The sequence below is a fragment of the Macaca nemestrina genome, chromosome 9 (genome assembly GCF_043159975.1).
Source record: "Macaca nemestrina isolate mMacNem1 chromosome 9, mMacNem.hap1, whole genome shotgun sequence".
In the NCBI taxonomy this organism is placed as follows: Eukaryota; Metazoa; Chordata; class Mammalia; order Primates; family Cercopithecidae; genus Macaca; species Macaca nemestrina.
Window position 1 is genome coordinate 132,529,357 of NC_092133.1, and position 20,387 is coordinate 132,549,743.

The window sequence follows — 20,387 nt, forward strand, 5'->3', positions numbered from 1 at the left end:
ACAAGACCTTTGTGGCCACGACTTTGCCATGGACTTTCTTCTGCCTAGCTAGCAGAGGAGGTCTGACTCTTGCAGCCGGCTTCCCTGTGGTTTCTGCTTTCTGTTGTAAGGGCAAAAGGAAGTCCTCTCCTTCACTCTCAGAAGGTTTGCTGAAAAATCAGCTCACAAAAAGCAAGTTAATGGGAGAAGGCATATACATTTATTGTTAACATGTACACAGGAGCCTTCAGAATGAAGACCACCTCCAATGCAGAGGCTTGTATAGCATCTTGAAGACCATCCCCAATGCAGAATCTTGTATACCATCTGGAAGACCACCCCCAATGCAGAAGCTTGTATACCATCTTGGAGACCACCCCCAATGCAGAAGCTTGTGTACCATCTGGAAGACCACCCGCAATGCAGAAGCTTGTGTACCATCTTGGAGGCCACCCCCAATGCAGAAGCTTGTGTACCATCTTGGAGACCACCCCCAATGCTGAAGCTTGTGTACCATCTTGGAGACCACCCCCAATGCAGAAGCTTGTGTACCATCTTGGAGACCACCCCCAATGCAGAAGCTTGTGTACCATCTTGGAGGCCATCCCCATGCAGAAGCTTGTGTACCATCTGGAAGACCACCCCCAATGCAGAAGCTTGTATACCATCTTGGAGACCATCCCCATGCAGAAGCTTGTGTACCATCTTGAAGACCACCCCCAATGCAGAAGCTTGTATACCATCTTGGAGACCACCACCAATGCAGAAGCTTGTGTACCATCTGGAAGACCACTCCCAATGCAGAAGCTTGTGTACCATCTGGAAGACCACCCCCAATGCAGAAGCTTGTGTACCATCTGGAAGACCACCCCCAATGCAGAAGCTTGTGTACCATCTTGGAGACCACCCCCAATGCAGAAGCTTGTGTACCATCTTGGAGACCACCCCCAATGCAGAAGCTTGTGTACCATCTGGAAGACCACCCCCAATGCAGAAGCTTGTATACCGTCTTGGAGACCATCCCCATGCAGAAGCTTGTGTACCATCTTGGAGACCATCCCCAATGCAGAGGTTTGTGTACCATCTGGAAGACCACCCCCAATGCAGAAGCTCATATACCATCTTGAAGTTACAGAAGGAACGTGGGCTCAGAGCATGGTCAAAAATAGGTTATGGTGGTAAATCAGGTTATAGTGGCCAGATGGTTATGGAAGGGAGAGAAGAAAAGGCCTGGCTAGCAAAGGCGGTCTTGTTACGTAGATGAAAGCTCGCAGGTAGCAGCCCTCAGAGAGAATAAATGGGAAATGTTTCTTTCCAACGTTTAAAGATCTCAGTCTCTCAGTTCATCTTTCCTAGTTCTGGACAAGGGAAGGTCTGGCTGCGTCAGTGTAGACTTTTCTACAGATGCACATTTTCCCCAAAAAAGACAGCTTTGTGGGATGCTTCATTGAGCTGGCCCTCTGACAGCTATCTCAAAATATGTCAAAGAAATATATTTTGGAGTAGAAAATGTTTTGATTTCTTTCACTGTCATCCAGGTTTATATAATATTCAGTCATTTAGGCTGTTCCCTCCCCTTCCCCCAATTCAGACACAGACTCTGGACAAGGCCCACGGTGAGAGAGTTGGGCAGAGCTTGGGCCATTTCCGCTGCTGTGGACACCATCCTGGGAAGGACTACATTTTAGTGACAGCACAGCGGAGTAAGGTGAGCAAGATGCTGGTGACAGACCCAGCACTTGTGTGGTCTCGGGGATTACTCAGTCTCTTCAAGCCTCAGTTTCCCTGTCGAATATTGAAGATAAGAACCATGACTCAAAGTTGATTGGGTGACATAGAAAAACATCCAGTATGATGTTGCACATAGTAGGTGTAATGGGTTTGTTACCGGAAAGGGGCCCTGATCCAGACCCCAAGAGTGGATTCTTGGATTTCATGCAAGAAAGACTTGGGGGCAAGCCTATAAAGTGAAAGCTAGTTTGTAAGGAAAATAAAGAAGCAAAAGGCACAGCTACTCTGTAGGCAGGGCAGTGTCATGGGCTCCTCAGTGGAGAATGCTTATGGTTGTTTCTTGATCGTTTGTTGAAAAAGGAGTGAAGGAGTGAGGAAGTGAGGAAGCAGGCAGGGCTGAGAAGTCTCGAGCCCCACCTAAGATACCTGAGGCAGCTCCTGCACCTCCTGCCAGGGAAAGAGGTCCGGGCCCTGGGTACACGGTGTGGTGATGGCAGCCTGGGCTTGGGCCAGCTCCAGCATCTGCCTCCCCTCCCCAGCCTTCCTCCCTGGGGAGTCCCAACTTCACTGCAGCCTTCTATCCTTCCTGCCCTCCTGATGAAGTCAGGAGGAGCACGATGGGCAGCAAATCCCCTCTGCAGGGATTCTGAATTTTCTCCTGAAGGCAATGGTATGCTGGTGAAGAACACTAAGCGGGAGGTGGTATTAGCAGATTCGCCTCTATAAAAATCATCAGAGGCTTGCGAGGAGGACAGATGACCGTGGCAGGCCAGGGGAGGGCTGGGTCAGGGGTCCAGGGGAGGCCTGGAGAGACAGCAAGCTCGATGGAGATGAGGAGAAGCTGGAGGGATTTGAGCCATTTGCAGAGGTGAGCATGGATGGGAGGCTGAGACTGGAGGTGTGGGCAGGGGAGTGGGGTTCCACACACCGAGCCCCCTGTGTGCTCTTGAATAAACAAGGACCTGGCACCCTGTGGGCACTGAGTGCACGCTTGTCCCCAGCGCCTCCTGCTGGCCCTCCCTGGAGGCACCGGCACTCCCGTCCATGCCTGGGGTCTGGAAAAGCTGCAGTCATCAAGGCCCCATCAGCCCATCCACCAGGATGCGCCTGGACTTTCCCTTCCATTTGGAAATCCTGCAGATGTGTCGCTGATTGGCAACACAAGAGCTGTGACTCCCTAACTCCATGTAATGTGTAATGATAGCAGCACAAGCCTGAAATTACCGAGGACAAGGAGCTGCAGAGTAATTATAGGATGCTTTGTTACTTGGAGGATTTTTTTCTTTTTAAAGCTGATTCCATTAAAAGCACCAGTTGGGTGGCTGGGTGGGGAGAGCAGGTGGCCAAGGGACGAGAGAGACTGATGGGTGAGTTCAGCTTCCTCGGGGCTCCAAGACAGGAGAAGTGGCCCAGGATGAGGGAGGGAGATCTGTGTGGCCCCCTCAGTCCCATGTTTGAATGGCCCTCTAACCCATCTTAGCAAATAGCATCACTACAGCCTCCCAGGGTTGGGGAGGGGTTTGGAGGTGGGGCAAGAGTTGGTAGGAGAAGGGGGAGGGGAACAGCATTCCTGGGCAGCTCTGGGATCACCATGATATAGTGTAATGCAACGGCAACCATACTCCACCCAACACCACACCACGACTCAGCTCCTAATCCGTGCATGACCCTACACCACAACTCAGCTCCTAATCCCTGCATGACCCTACAGCACAACTCAGCTCCTAATCCATGCATGACTTTACACCACAACTCAGCTCTTAATCCATGCATGACCCTGCACCACAACTCAGCTCCTAATCCATGCATGACTTTACACCACAACTCAGCTCCTAATCCATGCATGACTTTACACCACAACTCAGCTCCTAATCCATGCATGACTTTACACCACAACTCAGCTCCTAATCCATGCATGACTTTACACCACAACTCAGCTCCTAATCCATGCATGACTTTACACCACAACTCAGCTCTTAATCCATGCATGACCCTACACCACAACACAGCTCCTAATCCATGCATGACTTTACACCACAACTCAGCTCCTAATCCATGCATGACTTTACACCACATCTCAGCTCCTAATTCATGCATGACTTTCACTACAACTCAGCTCCTAATCCATGCATGACCCTACACCGCAACTCAGCTCCTAATCCATGCATGACTTTACACCACAACTCAGCTCCTAATCCATGCATGACTTTATACCACAACTCAGCTCTTAATCCATGCATGACCCTACACCACAACTCAGCTCCTAATCCATGCATGACTTTACACCACAACTCAGCTCCTAATCCATGCATGACTTTACACCACAACTCAGCCCTTAATCCATGCATGACCCTGCACCACAACTCAGCTCCTAATCCATGCATGACTTTACATCACAACTCAGCTCCCAATCCATGCATGACTTTACACCACAACTCAGCTCCTAATCCATGCATGACTTTACACCACGACTCAGCTCTTAATCCATGCATGACCCTACACCACAACTCAGCACCTAATCAATGCATGACTTTACACCACAACTCAGCTCCTAATCCATGCATGATCTTACACCACAACTCAGCTCCTAATCCATGCATGACTTTACATCACAACTCAGCTCCTAATCCATGCATGACTTTACACCACAACTCAGCTCCTAATTCATGCATGACCCTACACCACAACTCAGCTCCTAATCCATGCATGACCCTACACCACAACTCAGCCCCTAATCCATGCATGACTTTACACTACAACTCAGTTAATAATTCATGCATGACTTTACACCACAACTCAGCTCCTAATCCATCCATGATCTTACACCACAACTCTGCTCCTAATCCATGCATGACTTTACACCACAACTCAGCCCTTAATCCATGCATGACCCTGCACCACAACTCAGCTCGTAATCCATGCATGACTTTACACCACAACTCAGCTCCTAATCCATGCATGACCCTACACCACAACTCAACTCCTAATCCATGCATGACTTTATACCACAACTCAGCTCCTAATCCATGCATGACGTTACACCACAACTCAGCTCCTAATCCATGCATGACCCTACAGCACAACTCAGCTCCGAATCCATGCATGACTTTACACCACAACTCAGCTTCTAATCTATGCATGACTTTACACCACAACTCAGCTCTTAATTCATGCATGACTTTACACCACAACTCAGCTCCTAATCCATGCATGACTTTACACCACAACTCAGCTCCTAATCCATGCATGACCCTACAGCACAACTCAGCTCCTAATCCATGCATGACTTTACACCACAACTCAGCTCCTAATCCATGCATGACCCTACACCACAACTCAGCTCCTAATCCATGCATGACCCTACACCACAACTCAGCCTCTAATCCATGCATGATCTTACACCACAACTCAGCTCCTAATCCATGCATGACCCTACACCACAACTCAGCTCCTAATCCATGCATGATCTTACACCACAACTCAGCTCCTAATCCATGCGTGACTTTACCACCACAACTCAGCTCCTAATCCATGCATGACTTTACACCACAACTCAGCTCCTAATCCATGCATGACCCTACACCACAACTCAGCTCCTAATCCATGCATGACTTTACACCACAACTCAGCTCCTAATCCATGCATGACCCTACACCACAACTCAGCTCCTAATCCATGCATGACTTTACATCACAACTCAGCTCTTAACCCATGCATGACCCTACACCACAACTCAGCTCCTAATCCATGCATGACTTTATACCACAACTCAGCTCCTAATCCGTGCATGACCCTACACCATGACTAAGCTCCTACAAGACACACAACACTACACCACAATACAGCTCCTACCCCATACACAATACTGCACTCCTGTTATACCTTGCCCCAGTGCAGTAAAACCAGATATCTACACCGAGGTTTGCAGCAGGAGAAAGGAAGCCTTTTTTTTCTGGGTGCCAAGCAAGGAGGACCAGGCAGCTCACACTTAAGTCCCAGCCTCCCAGAGGGCTTACAGGTAAGACTTTTTAAAGGCAGGGAGGCAGAGGTTATAGGCAAAGTTATAAATCAGTACAAGGAAGCTATCCATTGCACTGAACTAAAAAGTGGGGACATCTCCAGGCAGGGGAGCCTACAGCCCACGGGTGGATTTAAGGATTTTCTGATTTGGAGACAAAGTTTTGCCTAAAAATTTCAGACCAGCCAGGCGCGATGGCTCACACCTGTAATCCCAGCATTGTGTGAAGCCGAGGCGGGAGGATCACCTGAGGTCAGGAGTTAGAGACCAGCCTGGCCAACATGGTGAAATCCCCCTCTCTACTAAAAATACAAAAAATTAGCTGGGTGTGGTGGGGCACGCCTGTAATCCCAGCTACTTGGGAGGCTGAGGCAGGAGAATCGCTGGAACCTGAGAGGCAGAGGTTGCAGTGAGCCAAGATTGTGCCGCTGCACTCCAGCCTAGGAGACAGCCTGAGACTCCATTTCAAAAATAAAAATAAAATAAAAATTTCAGATCAACAGAAAAGAATGTTAGCTCCAGCTCATGGCCCCTCGGGAAGGAATTTAGAACAAAGAACAGGGATCAGAACTGAGTCCTCTGCTCCCGTTATCTGAGGTCTGTGTGCTAGTGAGTCTGCTTGGTGGGGGTCTGGGTTTCTGCAAAACAACTCAGGGACATATGTTAAGATGTTATCTTTAGTCTCTATAGGGAACCACAAACAGTTTTTGACTCTAACTTTTTTGGCCATTGTTTTAAGCCACTATTACCTTCTTGTTTATTAAATTGTTTATTTTTTAAGGTTAGCTAGGTACCTGGAATTTTAAGTTGTTTGTTTATTTTTCAGGGCCAGCTAGATACCTGAAATTTTTCATGAAGGAATGTAAGGTGTTTTTTTTTTTTTTTTTTTTGAGATGGAGTCTTGCTCTGTCTCCCAGGCTGGAGTGCAATGGTGCAATCTCCGCTCAATGCAACCTCTGCCTCCTGGGTTCAAGCAATTCTCCTGCCTCAGCCTCCTGAGTAGCTGGGATTACAGGCGCCCACCACCACACCCGGTGAATTTTTTGTGTTTAGTAGAGACGAGGTTTCACCATGTTGGTCAGGCTGGTCTTGAACTCCTGACCTCAGGTGATCCACTTGCCTTGGCCTCCCAAAGTGCTGGGATTACAGGTGTGAGTCACCACGCCAGGCCTAAGATTTTAAAAAATGTCCATGCTTGGGTGTGGGGAGGGTGTACCCAGCAGGCCCTTAACGGGGGGTTCCTGCTCCATCTCACTACAACACAGCTCCTACACCACACTCCGCAGTCTGCCGCAACTCTGCTCCTATGCCACACTCTGCAGTCTGCCGCAACTGGGCTCCTACACCATGCACAACGCTATACATGACACATAATACACATGAGGCCACACATAACAACGCCCCAACTGTGACTCGCCTCCTGTGTTGAACTCCACCCACGCCCCCACCCTCTGCCCCACCCCATCACATGCTTCCCACGGACCCCTTGGTTCTGGCCTTGCAAAGGCCCCCAGGCTGGACATCAGAAGGGGCCCTTAGGAGCAGAGTGGAGGATGGAGGGTGCTTACTGTGACCACCAGCCCCGGGTGGATCCGTAATCCTGAGGACGTCAAGCTGGAGAGGGCTGTCCTGAGTGCAGCCTTCCTGCGCCAGCATCCGCGCTCTCCCTGGTCACGCTCTACCTGTGCTCAGCTATTGTTTGTGGCATTGTCGTTCTTCTATGCAGAGCTCCCTGGTCCTTGCAGTTGCTCTGCTGGTGACAGCTCCCCCAGGGCTGCTGCAGGGCTCAGCAGTGCCCCTTGCCTGTTTGCACAGGCACCAAGGGGCCCTCTGCATCTCCCACCTCAAGGTTTTGCACAGTAGGTAGCCAGTAAAGGCTTCCTGGATGGAGTATTGGGCCGAAGTGGGACTTGGCTGTAAGATGCAGGAAATCCACTGAGAGGGGACTGTGTGGTGTCCCCTCATTCTCTGGTGAGTTCCAGGCTGAGAGTGATTACCCAGAGGCTGTCCCCATGCCTCAGATTGCTGTGCAGGGGCCACCTCAGTTCTGTCCTCCTTTCACAGGTCCTCGTGCTGACTTTGAAACAAAAACTTGTCTGCTCCCTCGCCTCTCTTCAACTTCCATGCACCATTATTAATTTGCACTTCCTATGGCTGGGCATGGTGGCTCACACCTGTAATCCCAGCACTTTGGGAGCTGAGGTGGGTGGATCACCTGTTGTCAGGAGTTCGAGACCGGCCTGGCCAACATGACGAAACCCCATCTCTACTAAAAATACAAAAAATTAGCCAGGCTTCATGGCGGGTGCCTGTAATTCCAGCTACTCAGGAGGTTGAGGCAGAAGAATTGCTTGAACCCGGGAGGCAGAGGTTGCAGTGAGGTGAGATCGTACCACTGCACTCCAGCCTGGGCGACAAGAGGGAAACTCTGTCTCAATAATAATAATAATAATAATAATAATAATAATAATGTGCACTTCCTTAACATAATGCTGCTGAAGCATTTCATTTAGCTGCAGCCATGAGTGTCTGTGTGGATCCTTTCCCCTCAATGGGACTCTGCGGTGGTCTCACCACTGTGGGACCTCACCATGCCAGGCAGGGCTCTGTGCTCAGGACCTGTGCCTTGTGAATGTCTCTGGACAGTCATTAATTGGAGCCACTTTTGAAAATGCTCTCCCTTGTGCCCACTGTGGCGTGAATTACACAGCAGTGATCCCTTCAAGCAGCTGTGTAATGCTTAGGCCGTGTCCATTCGGCCCACTCATGGCATCAGGCAGACCCACACTTAGCAGAGCCCAAAAAGCCAGGCACATTCCTCCCCCCTGGTCCCTTCCTGGTGCTGCGGAGAAGTGATAGGGAATATTCTTGACTTAGACTGCCCTTTCAGGAGAGGAAGAGAGAGCTGGGGTCCAAGAAAAGTTTCTCCCAACCTTATTGGTAGCAGGTTGTGTGGCCCAGGTTTGCTAGGGCGATGGAGAGTCACACACCAGAATGGGGTGAGAATGTTGGGCTGGATTTGGGGTATCATAAAAGCAGTTATTTGAATGGCTCAATTGCTTATTTGATTGAAGTGTAAGGTCTCCATTTCTAGGTTTCCAGAAGGAAGGGCAGAAGCCCAGCATTAATGGCATCAATGTGGCAGTTCAAATGGGTTCCCTGGCCACACAGTCATGGGTCTTTCTTTCTATGGTGGAAGGTGGGTGTTTGGAAGTCTGGCGTCAAAGGCACCTAGAGGATGATGTCCCAAGACGTTGTCTGCTGTTCAGGATCAGAAGAAATCACTTATCAAAGGGGAGGGGAGGAAACCAACACTATGCTTTTTAATTGCTTTTCCCTCAGAACGATAGAGTTTTTCACTCTGTAGTTTTCATGAAAGCCCTCTTCACCCCAGCCCATCCCTGCTCTTCCACAACCCCAGAAATGACCATTGTTAACAGTTGGTATATATACTTCTCCTTTTATCTAGATGCATAGTTAGATGCATAGGGATATATATGTACACACATAATTTAAAAAATCACATAAGCAGGTCCCTAGTATACACAGATGTTCCCCAGCTTACAGTGTGTTTATTTTACGATGGTATAAAAGTGATACCCATTTCATAGAAACCGTACTTCGAACACCCATTCTGCTTTCACTCATTATGCTGTTCAACAAATTCCATGAGATATTCAACATTTTAGTATAAAATAGGCTTTGTACGAGATGATTTTGCCCCACCATAGGCTAATGTGAGTGTTCTGAGCATGTTTAAGGTAGACCAGGCTGAGATGTTCAGTAGGTTAGGCAGACTAAATGTATTTTCAACTTACAATATTTTCAACTTTCAGCATGTTTATTGGGACACAACCCCCTGTTAGTCAAGGAGCACCTGGATTGTTCTATTGACTGGTTTGTTTCACTTGACAATGTGACCCAGGGATCTTTCCATGTCACTATATATGTGTGTGTACTTCACCACTACATAGTATTTTATATTGTGGATGGCTCATAATTTATGTTACCACTTCTGTATCAATTATTTCCAAATTTTTTTTTGAGATGGAGTCCTGCTCTGTTGCCCAGGCTGGAGCACAGTGGCATGATCTCAGCTCACTGCAACCTCCGCCTCCTGGGTTCAAGCAATTCTCCTGCCTCAGCCTCCCGAGTAGCTTGGATTACAGGCACCTGCCACCACATCTGGCTAACTTTTTGTATTTTTAGTAGAGATGGAGTTTTGCCACGTTGGCCAGGCTGGCCTCGACTCCTGATCTCAAGTGATCTGCCTACCTCAGCCTCCCAAAGTGTTGGATTACAGGCATGAGCCACGGCACCAGTCCTCCGATTTTTTTGATATTACAAATGATCCTACAGTGTCTGGCAATGCATTTTCCTGCAAGTAATAAACAATCCAATTACAATCTTTCGACATAATTCTTCCCTCCGTCCTTGGATCTTCCTTCCTTCCCGCCTCCCTTCCGTCTTTCCTTCTCGTCAGGGTAACAGGACATCTGCAGGTAGACAGTCCAGGGCTGGGGCTGCCACCAACAGACGTTAGGAAGGAAGCAGCCTCTTTCTGTTCTGCCCTCCTAGGGTATGGCTTGGTCCTCCTGGCCACAAGACAGCTGCCACATCTTGGCTGTGCCTGCATTCCAGTCAGGAAGGAAGATGCCCAAAGGTAAGAGTCAAGCCAAACACTTTCTTCTTTTGTGACATTGCATTTGTATGGGTGGGGGTGGGGGGGGGGTGGGGAGGATGGAGGAAAAGCCCCCTTTGCAGGGACTGTTTCTACTGAAATGGCCAGACCATGCACATGGCCACCCGAGACTTAAAGGAAGCTGGGTGTAGATAGGTATCATTTTATAGGCTCAGCTGTAGAGGAAGACAAGGAAGATCATGGCTGGAATGGTAGATGAACCAGCCCTGAAGTACAACTGTCACAGGACATGTGTGAATAGGGGTGTTGGAGAGATTCCTAGAACTGAATTTGTTGTCAACTCCACGCTGCTTGTCACGGTACTCAAGGCCTGAGACCTGGAGTCTTACATTCATCTCTTTCCTACAAGTCCCTCTGACTCAGCCCAGTGTCTTCACTTCTGACCTCTCAGTTGCAGCCATGCCTGGACCACACTCTCCTAGCAGGTCCATCCTGCTTCTGTGCAGCTCTACCCTCTGAGGTTCATTCTGTCTTCCATTTTCCCTGGAGCATGTGCTGGCCAGTGTGGCTACGCAAGTTTTTTTCCAAACTTAGAGGCTGCCTGCTTTCACTCTCCTTCTCCCTCCTCTCCCCTTCCCATCTTTCGTAGAATGATTCCCAGGGGTCTGTTTGGCTGAGGAACTAAGGAGGAAAAAAAATCAACAAAGAAGAGAGAACCAAAGCCACAGGCTAGATTCAGAGCTAGTGCCTCCCACTTGGAGATGCAGGGATCTGTTCTCAATCAAGTCCTCCTGGATTTGTGCCCCCATTCTGGAGAACAGGGGCTTCAAGTAGAAAATGAAAAGGCAATTTCACTGGGAGACCCTGTGGCCCCTCAGCAGTCACTTTTCCTATGAGGGTTACTGTTGGAGCTCCTGGGAGCAGTAGGCAGTGTGGGAAGTGGGAGAGGAAGCCACTACAGAGCCCCGTGGGGTGACAAATGGGGGCTGTAAGCAGCAGAGGCCTTGGCACAAACATCAGACCCTTGGTGGCAGTTGGCAGGGAGCCGAAGCAGGGGAGGCAGAGAATGGCCTGTCATGGTGTCTCAGAAGACATGCCCACACGCCCAGGTGAGCTATCCTCAGGGGCAGGGTAAGCCGCTAGTTGATGCTGAGGCCCTGGAAGAGCAGATGAGAGGGAGCCAGAAAAATCCTGTTTTATGGCTGTTATGTTCGTCTTCAGCTATTTGAGCTGCTATAGCAAAATGCCACAGACTGGGTAGCTTATAAGCCACAGACCTTTATTGCTCACAGTTCCGGGGGCTGGGAAGTCCAAGATCAAGGCACCGGCAGCCTGGGCATCTGGTGAGGGCCCATTTTCTGGTTTGTACATGGTTATCTTCTCACCGTATCCTCACATGGCAGAAGGGGTGAGCCAGCTCTCTGGGGCCCCTTTTCTGAGGACACTAATCTTACTCTTGAGGGCTCTACCTTCATGACCTAATCTTCTCCAAAAGGCCCCATCTCCTAATGCTATCATCTTGGGGGTTAGAATTTCAACATATGAGTTTTGGAGGACACAGCCATTGAGACTATAGAGATGTTGGTTCTGTCTTTTTTTTTAATGGGACAACTTGGATCACGTATGCAGATGTCATCTGCAGCTCTAGACGGGAGGTCCCTGGAGGTCCAGCTCTCACTGTCCTAGCTGCTTCCTTGTCATGGAAGTTGCTTTCTTTGTGGCTTCAGCTATGTTTTGCAGCAAGATAATTTTGGAGAGTATACCAGGAAGCAGCAGTTCTCAAAGCTGGATATTCTCTGGGTGATTTGTTTCAACAGTCTGAGAGTATCTTTTGATTAGATATGCCTTCAACTTTTTCCAGGCTAAAATGACCGTATCCCTGCTCTCTGGAGTGGAATTTTGGAGCTTCTGTCTTACATGAGTTTCCAAATTTATTTTCTATGGAGAGTTGGCTTTTTTTTTTTCTTTTTTGTATTCCTGTTAAATTTTCTTGAGATAACTATAGGCTTACATGCAGTTTCAAGAAATAATATGAAGAGTATACCCTTTAACCCGTTCCCCCAGTGGTAACATCTTGCAAAACAATGGTACAGGATCATACCCAGGATATTGACATTGACAAAGTCAAGGAAGATACAGAACGGTTCTGTTACTACAGGGATTCCTATGTTGGCTTTTCATAACCACCGTCCAGGTGCTTCTACCCCTCTTTAACTACCAGCAACCACTAATCCGTTCTTCATTTCTGTGATGTCATTTCACCAGTGTCGTATAAATGGAATCATGCCATATATTACCTTTTGGGATTGGCTTTTTTCAGTCTGCATAATTCCCTCTAGATCCGTTAAATGGCTGAGCATGTCAGTAGTTCACTCAATTGCATTGGTGGGTAAGAGTGATCTCTTTCAAGTTAACATCGGATCCCATTGCCCCACGGCTTCTGTCTCTCCAGTAGCCCATGGAATGATAGCCAAGCTCCTTGCAAGGGGACTTTGACTTCTGCCTGGCTCTCCAGCCTTAATGCCATCCATTCCCTGCTGGCTTGCTTTGTTCCAGTCACCTAGGTTTCTTTCCAGTATATAAATTCTCAGTGTTTTTCTGCTTATCCTTCCTCCCCCAACCTAGTCTTTGACTTTACAGTTTTCTCTCCCTGGAATATAAATAAGAACAAACATTGACAGGGTCCTCATTGCATGCCAGGCATTGCTATCACTTATTCAGGCCACCTATTTCATCCTCCAGCACCCCTATGAGGCAGATGCCATTATTATGCTGCTGTAGACATGGCAGAGAGGTTCTGTCACTTGCCCAGGGTCACACATAGGTTACACAGCACAGCAGGATTTGGTTCCAAGTAGTCTAGCCCTGTAGCTGTGCTCTGCAGTCCCAGGGTGTACAGGGGCCTCAGCTCCTGCCCCCATCCCTGCAACCCCAGCCCTTTCCTGTCATTCAAGCATCTCCACAGAAAGCTTTCTCTAACCATCAGCCTAGGCAAGTATGATCTCTCTTGCTGTCATATTTTATTTATTTTCCTCTGTTTTTATATATTTACTACGTATTTGTGGGTCCATATGTATATTATGTGGTATTGGTTTTTTGTTTAAACAGACTTTTTAAACTTTAAGCGAAGGACAACATACTGTATGTATCACTGTGCCACTTGGTTCTTGGCTCAACACTGTTCTTGGAATTTGTGATGTTGAATAGGTAGCTCTTATTTGTTTGTTTTATTTAGAGACTTAGGGTCTTGCTCTGTCCCCCAGGCTAGAGTGCAGCGGTGCTATCATAGCTCACTGCAGCTTTGATTTCTTGGACTCAAGCGATCCTCTTGTCTTAGCTACAGGCATGCACCACCATTCTCGGCTTTTATTTTTATTTTCTTTTGTAGGGACAGGGTCTTGCTATGTTGCCCAGGTTGATCTTGAACTCCCAGCCTCAAGCAATCCTCCCACCTCAGCCTTCCAAAGCACGTACAGGCATTAGCCACCACAACTGGCCTACAATGAACAATCTTGTTTCCAGTTTTTTACTATTATAAACAGCAGTGCAGTGAACAATCTTAGACACGTTTGTTTGTTTGTTTTTTAAGAAATTGGCATTAAAAAGTACCTACCTTTCTTTCTTTATTTTTTTTGAGACAGAGTCTCTCTCTGTCACCTAGGCTGGAGTGCAGTGGCACGATCTCTGCTCACTGCAACCTCTGCCTCCTGGGTTCAGGCGATTCTTGTGCTTCAGACTCCTGAGTAACTGGGACTATAGGCGCCTGCCACCACACCTGGCTAATTTTGGTATTTTTAGTAGAATGGAGTTTCTCTGTGTTGGCCAGGCTGGTCTCAAACTCCTGGCCTCAAGTGACCCGCCTGCTTTGGCCTCCCAAGGTGCTGGGATTACAGGCATGAGCCACCGTTACCTGGCCTGAAAGGTATCTTTAAATTATGGAAATTATATAAAAAATATAAGTAAGAGAATATCCAACTTTACTAAGTAGTGCCAAGTTTCTATCCAAGGAATATCTTACCAGTTTATTCTTCCATCCGAAGTTTAAGACTTTCTTTTTCTCCACATTAAATAATCAGATTTTTGTTTTGAAAAGGTTAGTTGCAAAGTATGCCTACATCTCAATTTCAGCCCAGCGAGCCCTATTTTACACTTCTGACCTCCAAAATTGTATCATCATAAATCTGTGTTGTCGTTAATCTGCTAAATTGAGGGTAATTTGTTATAGCAGCAACAGGAAGCTAATACAAGCCTGTATTCATCCGTTCTCATGTGGAGGAATGAGGGGGAATACAGGAAGGGCCCAGGCAAATGGAGAGTTAAGAGCCGGGCCAGGCAAGTTTCTTCCGCTGAAATCGTGCAGTGGAGAACTGTCCCTGCAGCATGATACCGCCTTTTGATGTTTTCCATTATATCGGCATTGTGCGGACAAGAATAGAATTATCTGCTTGTCAAGTGTTATCAATCAAATATCAAATTGTGTGGGAAACCGAACAGCTATTCTTTGTAGAAAATTATTATTTATTTTTTATTTAACAGAACTCGAGGCTGAGAGGGTGCCCCATGCTGGCCTTCTGTGGCGCTGGTGTTTTCCGTGCTTTGGCTCAGCCCAGGCTGTTTGTTATGCAAGTGCTGTATTGCAAATGTGGAACAAATGAAGCCGAGATATCAAATTAATACTGTGATCTGTTTTTCTGTTTTGTTGCCATAACAATCTGTGGCTCTTGAAGCAAAGAGAAAATTAGAATTGTATTAAAGGTGTTTACACCATGTACGCCCCATCCTGCATGATTATTTATTGCTATAGGAAGTGTATTTCACATTTGCTTAAGGAGAGTGAACTGCTTTTTCCCTCATGACTTTTCTAATAATCCTTCCAACCTGGCCTTGCTTTTGACCTTGGCTTTATCTCATTGTTCTGAGCAGGACAGAAGAAGGAGGTTCAATCAGATGCCTTTTGACTTCATGACTCCTATTAATATATAACCCTTCCCTTCTCCCCAATCCTTGGAGCTCTTTTAAGTCAAGAGTCTTGGCTAGAAACAAAACAGGACTTGGCATAAGTTTTCCTTTTACCTTTGTCCCCTTCCTGACTGCTAAACCTGATTTGGAGGCCTGCCATCCTTTGGGAGAGATGAAAAAAGCTGAGGGGTAAAAGAAAGGATAGTTAGAATATGAGAAAGGATCATTGGAGTAAAAGAAAGGATAATTGGAGTAATTGGAGCCCCAGAAGAAGTGCAGTGGAAATTCATATGGCCAAAGGAGAAACAGGATGCCGGTCCCCTAAAATCTCCCTCACCTAACTCTGCTGCCAATGTCAAGTACTTAACTGCTCAGAGGCTTCTCTGACTGAGGCCTTTTCTGCCCCAAGCATCCCAGTCCGAGCCACAAGGTGGCTGCAGTGATGGGACTGATGTGGTGTGAGCCCCGTGACTAAGTAGATCCATTTCCTCAGGTGGGACAGTCCGCTCAGGACTGTCCAGTGCTCTAGGGTCTTTGAAAGCAGGTGTCGCTCCTGCTCCTTTTGTCAGCCTGCGATTCCTAGAACAATTATAGGCACATATGAGAAGCCGAAGAAGTACTTCATGCACTGATTGTTCGGGCCGTTATGATGACATACCTAAAGAACATCCTCTTAGTGAGGGAAGATAGGCTTAAAAAGGCACAACCTTGGGTGAATATGGCCAATTTTTGAGTGTCTATGGCTCCAGAGAGAATAGAATGAAGGCTGGCCATGGTGGCTCACACCTGTTATCCCAGCACTCTGGGAGGCCAAGGTGGGCAGATCACTTGAGTCCAGGAGTTCGAGACCAGCCGGGCCAACATGGCGAAATCCCATCTCTACTAAAAGTACAAAAAGTTAGTCAGGCGTGGTTGTATGCACCTGTAGTCCCAGCTATTTGGGAGGCTGAGGCAGGAGTCTTGCTTGAACCTGGGAGGTGGAGGTTGCAGTGAACCAAGGTTATGCCACTGCACTTTAGCCTGGGCAACAGAGCAAGACTCTGTGGCCAAAAAAAAAAAAAAAAAAAAAAAAAGGAATATTTTGAATCCTTAGAAGAGCCTTCAGGGGATTTGTTTCTATTTTCTTCTTCTTCATCAGGAAAGAACATGGGCAGAGGGGGAGGTGTGGGGACCTGTGACCCTCTATGCAAAGAGATCAGAGCCACAGAGGCCCTAGGTGAGAACAGATTCCGCGATGTCTTGCTGTTGTACTTTACTGCCCAGGGGACTTGGGCCCAGGTCTAAAGCCCAGAGCCAGATTAAGGCCCTTTTGTATATGAGCCTCTTTGTCAGCAGGAGAAACTCAAACCTGGGATTGTCCCTGGTCATTCAGTGCTACTGGAAGAAAGAGCCCACGAGGACTAAGAAAAATTCAACCTTTCTCTCAACACCAAATTAATTTACTTTCTCAAATTCTTGTACACAGGCGCACACACACGTGCGCGCACACACACACTCTCTTAAGAAAGGATAAAGAGTACAAAAATGAGTTTGCAGGTCCAGATTAGTGGGTGAGCGGTCACAGTGTTACCAAAGGGGGTAGCCGCATGTGAGTATGGCAACTTCCATCCCGAGAGAGAAGCATGAAATGGAAGGAATATTAATCAGGACGCTGGAGGGAGGATGCTGGGGAAAGGATGGGTGGGGCTGGAGGATATAAGACAGCTGGGCAAGGTTGGCTCTCTCTGAGCATATCAGGAAAAAGACAAATGATGTCTTTCAGGTCTCCCACTTCTCACTGCAGAGAATATCCTCATCGTGAGGGAAGATAGGCTTTAAAAGTCATTTTCTAGAAAGTTCTGAGCATATCAGGGGGAAAGGCAAATCATATACCTTTGCTGCCACATGTGCTCTGCACACTTTCTTTCTAGAAAATGCCCTTCCGAACCTTCTAGAAAATGGGCAGTAACTTCCTGGTCACTGGCACAGAAAGGGGCGGTAACTTCCAGGTCATTGCCATGGCATTTGTAAACTGTCAAGGTGCTGGTTGGAGTGTCTTATGCTAATGAGCAATGAGGACAGCTAGGGATGCTTTCCTGCGATCTGCTGGTTCCTGCCAAAGAGCAGAACCCCACTTTTCTGTGCAGAGGCACAGTCCTAGGGCAGTGGTGCCTCTGGAACTAAGGACGTGGTAGCAAAAGACAAACACGAGGCAAGCTTCGGTCTTCCCCAAACACTGATGTTTTGCTTTTATGAATAACCTGATGACATGTTCCATCTTAATCACTTTCACTCGTGGACACTTTGAGAAGGGTGAGTAACTTTAGTTAATTTCTTTTTCTCAATGGATCTAAATTGGTTATAAAGTGGCGCGTGTCCTACATCAGTGCAGTCATCCGTTCTGACTCCAAAGTTTACATTATAGTGTGTTTATTTCCACGCCAGTCCTTTCCTGAGGCATAGAGATGTGAAGTAACCCGTCTACGTTCACACCGAGAGTAAGTTCACACCAACCAGGGTGATGGCAGAGCATTTTGCCATTCTGCTTCTTTCAGCAAGCATCAGTGTATGTGTGAGGAGGGACCTTGGGGCCTTCACTGCACCTCAGTTGAATCCCCTTGTATCCATATGGTCTGACTGTCTGTGACTGAAACACAGTCACAAGAGCAGGCTGAGGTTGCTGTCACTCTGAGGAAGGAGACCTGTAGGACTTATCTCCTGATCCTCAAAGGATGAAGTGAAAAAACTGGCAGGAACAGGCAGATGGAATGAAAGGGATCCCTCGCTGCCCTCACTGTTCATTAGCATAAGGCAGTCCCAACAGCACCATGACAGTTTACAAACACCATGGCGACAATCCAAAAGTGACTGCCCCTTTCCATGGCAAGGACCTGGAAGATACTGCCCATTTCCTGGAAATTTCTGAATAACCTGTCCCTCGGTTTGCATTAACCTGGCCTTTAATTTGCACATAATTGAAAGTGAGTATAAGTGGATATAAATGCAGTTGCCAGCAGCCCACAGGTGTGGCTCTGGGGGCAGGGCACTGCCTTGGAGTTAGCTCTCCTCTACAAGCAGCAGTGCCCTTCAATAAAAGCTTGTTATCTAACAGTGCTGGCTGGCCCTTGAATTCTTTCCTGCATAAAGCCAAAAACCCTCCTGGGTTAAGCCCCAATTTGGGGGCTCACCTTCCTGCCTCATCCTGGAAACCACAGAGGGAAGAAGCCAGACAGTGAGACACAGCAATGGTGAGAGACAGCAAGATAGCAAAACTGTGACCTGTGGGACGGTGTGAGGTAACAGTCCGTGATTGTTGAGATGGCGAGATGGCAAGATGGCAAAAGGCAGCAGTTGGTGGTTGGTGATGTGGCAATCAAAGCTGTGGAGAGCTGTTGGCACTGCAGAGAGCTGGAACACTAGCCACATGCCATTTGAAAGCCATGGTCTTTCCTGCAGGTGGTGGAGGCAGAACTGAGTGGACGGGTGAGTGGCCACAGCACTGCCTCGTGTGAGACCCACTACCCTGGCTGACTGGACACTGGACTGCATGCTGGTCACATCACAGCAGCCAAGTCCGCCCAATCTGGGGAAATCTGGGGAGGAGACCTTCACGTGAGCGCCATGTTAGAGAGTGGTTGGCACCACTGTGGCTTCTGCAGACAGGTAAGTGTCCCCTTTGCATCCCCCAAAGGCCAGGAAATGAGGCCTTTGGCTAGGGAGTCAATTCAAAGCCCCCCGCTATTTGGTTGCCCTGGACAGAGGCACATCTGACCTGCCATATCCTTGTCACCCCTTCTCTCCACTGTTTCTCCTGTAATGCCATCCACGTAATTTTTCCATTGGCTGTTTCATTTTATTTTCCACCTTGAAATACTTTTTTTTTTTTTTTTTTTTTTGAGATGGAGTCTTTCTCTGCGGCCTAGGCTGGAGTGCAGTGGCATGATCTTGGCTCACTGCATCCACCGCCTCCTGGGTTTAAGCAATTCTCATGCCTCAGCCTCCCAAGTAGCTGGGACTGCAGTAGTGTACCACTCCACCTGGCTAGTTTTTGTACTTTTGGTAGAGAGGGGGTTTCGTCATGTTGTCCAGCCTGATCTTGAAACCCTGACCTCAAGTGTTCCGCCCGGCTCGGCCTCCCAAAGTGTTGGGATTATAGGTGTGAGCCACCATGCCCAGCCTGAAATGTATATTTCATTTGTACTTTTTGCTTTGGTTCCCTTCTGACTGTGTTTGGGTATTGTTTAAGGCAGGACACTTGGTTGGAGAGGTCTCCTGTTGTGTTGATTCCGGGACACCAGAATCACGTTGTTCTGTGGCCCTACCTGGCCTTTGGGGTTCACTGTTTTCTGGCTTCTTGGGTGCTCTAGGGCTTTTGGCATTTGGTGGGGGGATCCTCACTGGCTGATACTTGGGTACTCCGGGTTTTTTGACATTTGGTATTGTTGGCTGCCCCCAAGATGCTCTGGGGTTTTCCGCATTGACATTCCCTGTAGCACTGTGGGTTGGAGGCCCACCCTAGGGGAGTCTTAGTCTTGCCTTTTCTTTTTTTCTGCCCTAAAGTTATCATTTTCCATAGAAGCATTTTCTTTTCTTATTGTTACTTTATTTACACTTTCCCTTCTGCACTTTGAATAATAAAAATACTTTCGCAGTGTTTAATTCACTGGCAAACACTTATAATCTACTTTTGTAACACCTTGCTATCTATACGTACACCTTCTCTACAGGAGGTCGGAATCTGAAAGGAAGAACTGCGAGGGCCCAGTTGCTTTCCCTCTCACTAGCCTTAGAAAAACTTCTTTGTCTGGTGAAGATCCTTCTTAGACAAGCGGACGACGGCGAGCATCCTCAAAGACTTGCCAGCAGGGTGTCTTTAAGGCTTTTGGTGAAAATTAAAATTCGACTTAAAAAGAAACTCATTTTCTATTGCAGCGTCATCTGGGCCCAATAAAAATTAGAAAACCAAGAGATTTGGCTTAAACGTGGTTCATTATACCATAATGCTATTCTATAACTGGACTTACTTGGTTTTTTTAAAAAAAGGAAGGGCCAGGTGCAGTGGCTCATGCCTTTAATCCC

At 47.6% G+C, this 20,387-nt stretch overlaps 1 long non-coding RNA gene across 1 annotated transcript; it reads left to right on the forward strand.

Annotated features, from left to right (window-relative positions):
• Nucleotides 1-7,198: 7,198 nt before the first annotated feature.
• LOC105490595 (uncharacterized) lies at nucleotides 7,199-20,278 on the forward strand. Its single transcript, XR_011607395.1, has 4 exons — nucleotides 7,199-7,699; nucleotides 10,307-10,391; nucleotides 18,765-18,971; nucleotides 20,036-20,278. It is a non-coding gene; the product is annotated as an uncharacterized lncRNA (long non-coding RNA).
• The last annotated feature ends 109 nt before the right edge of the window (nucleotides 20,279-20,387 follow it).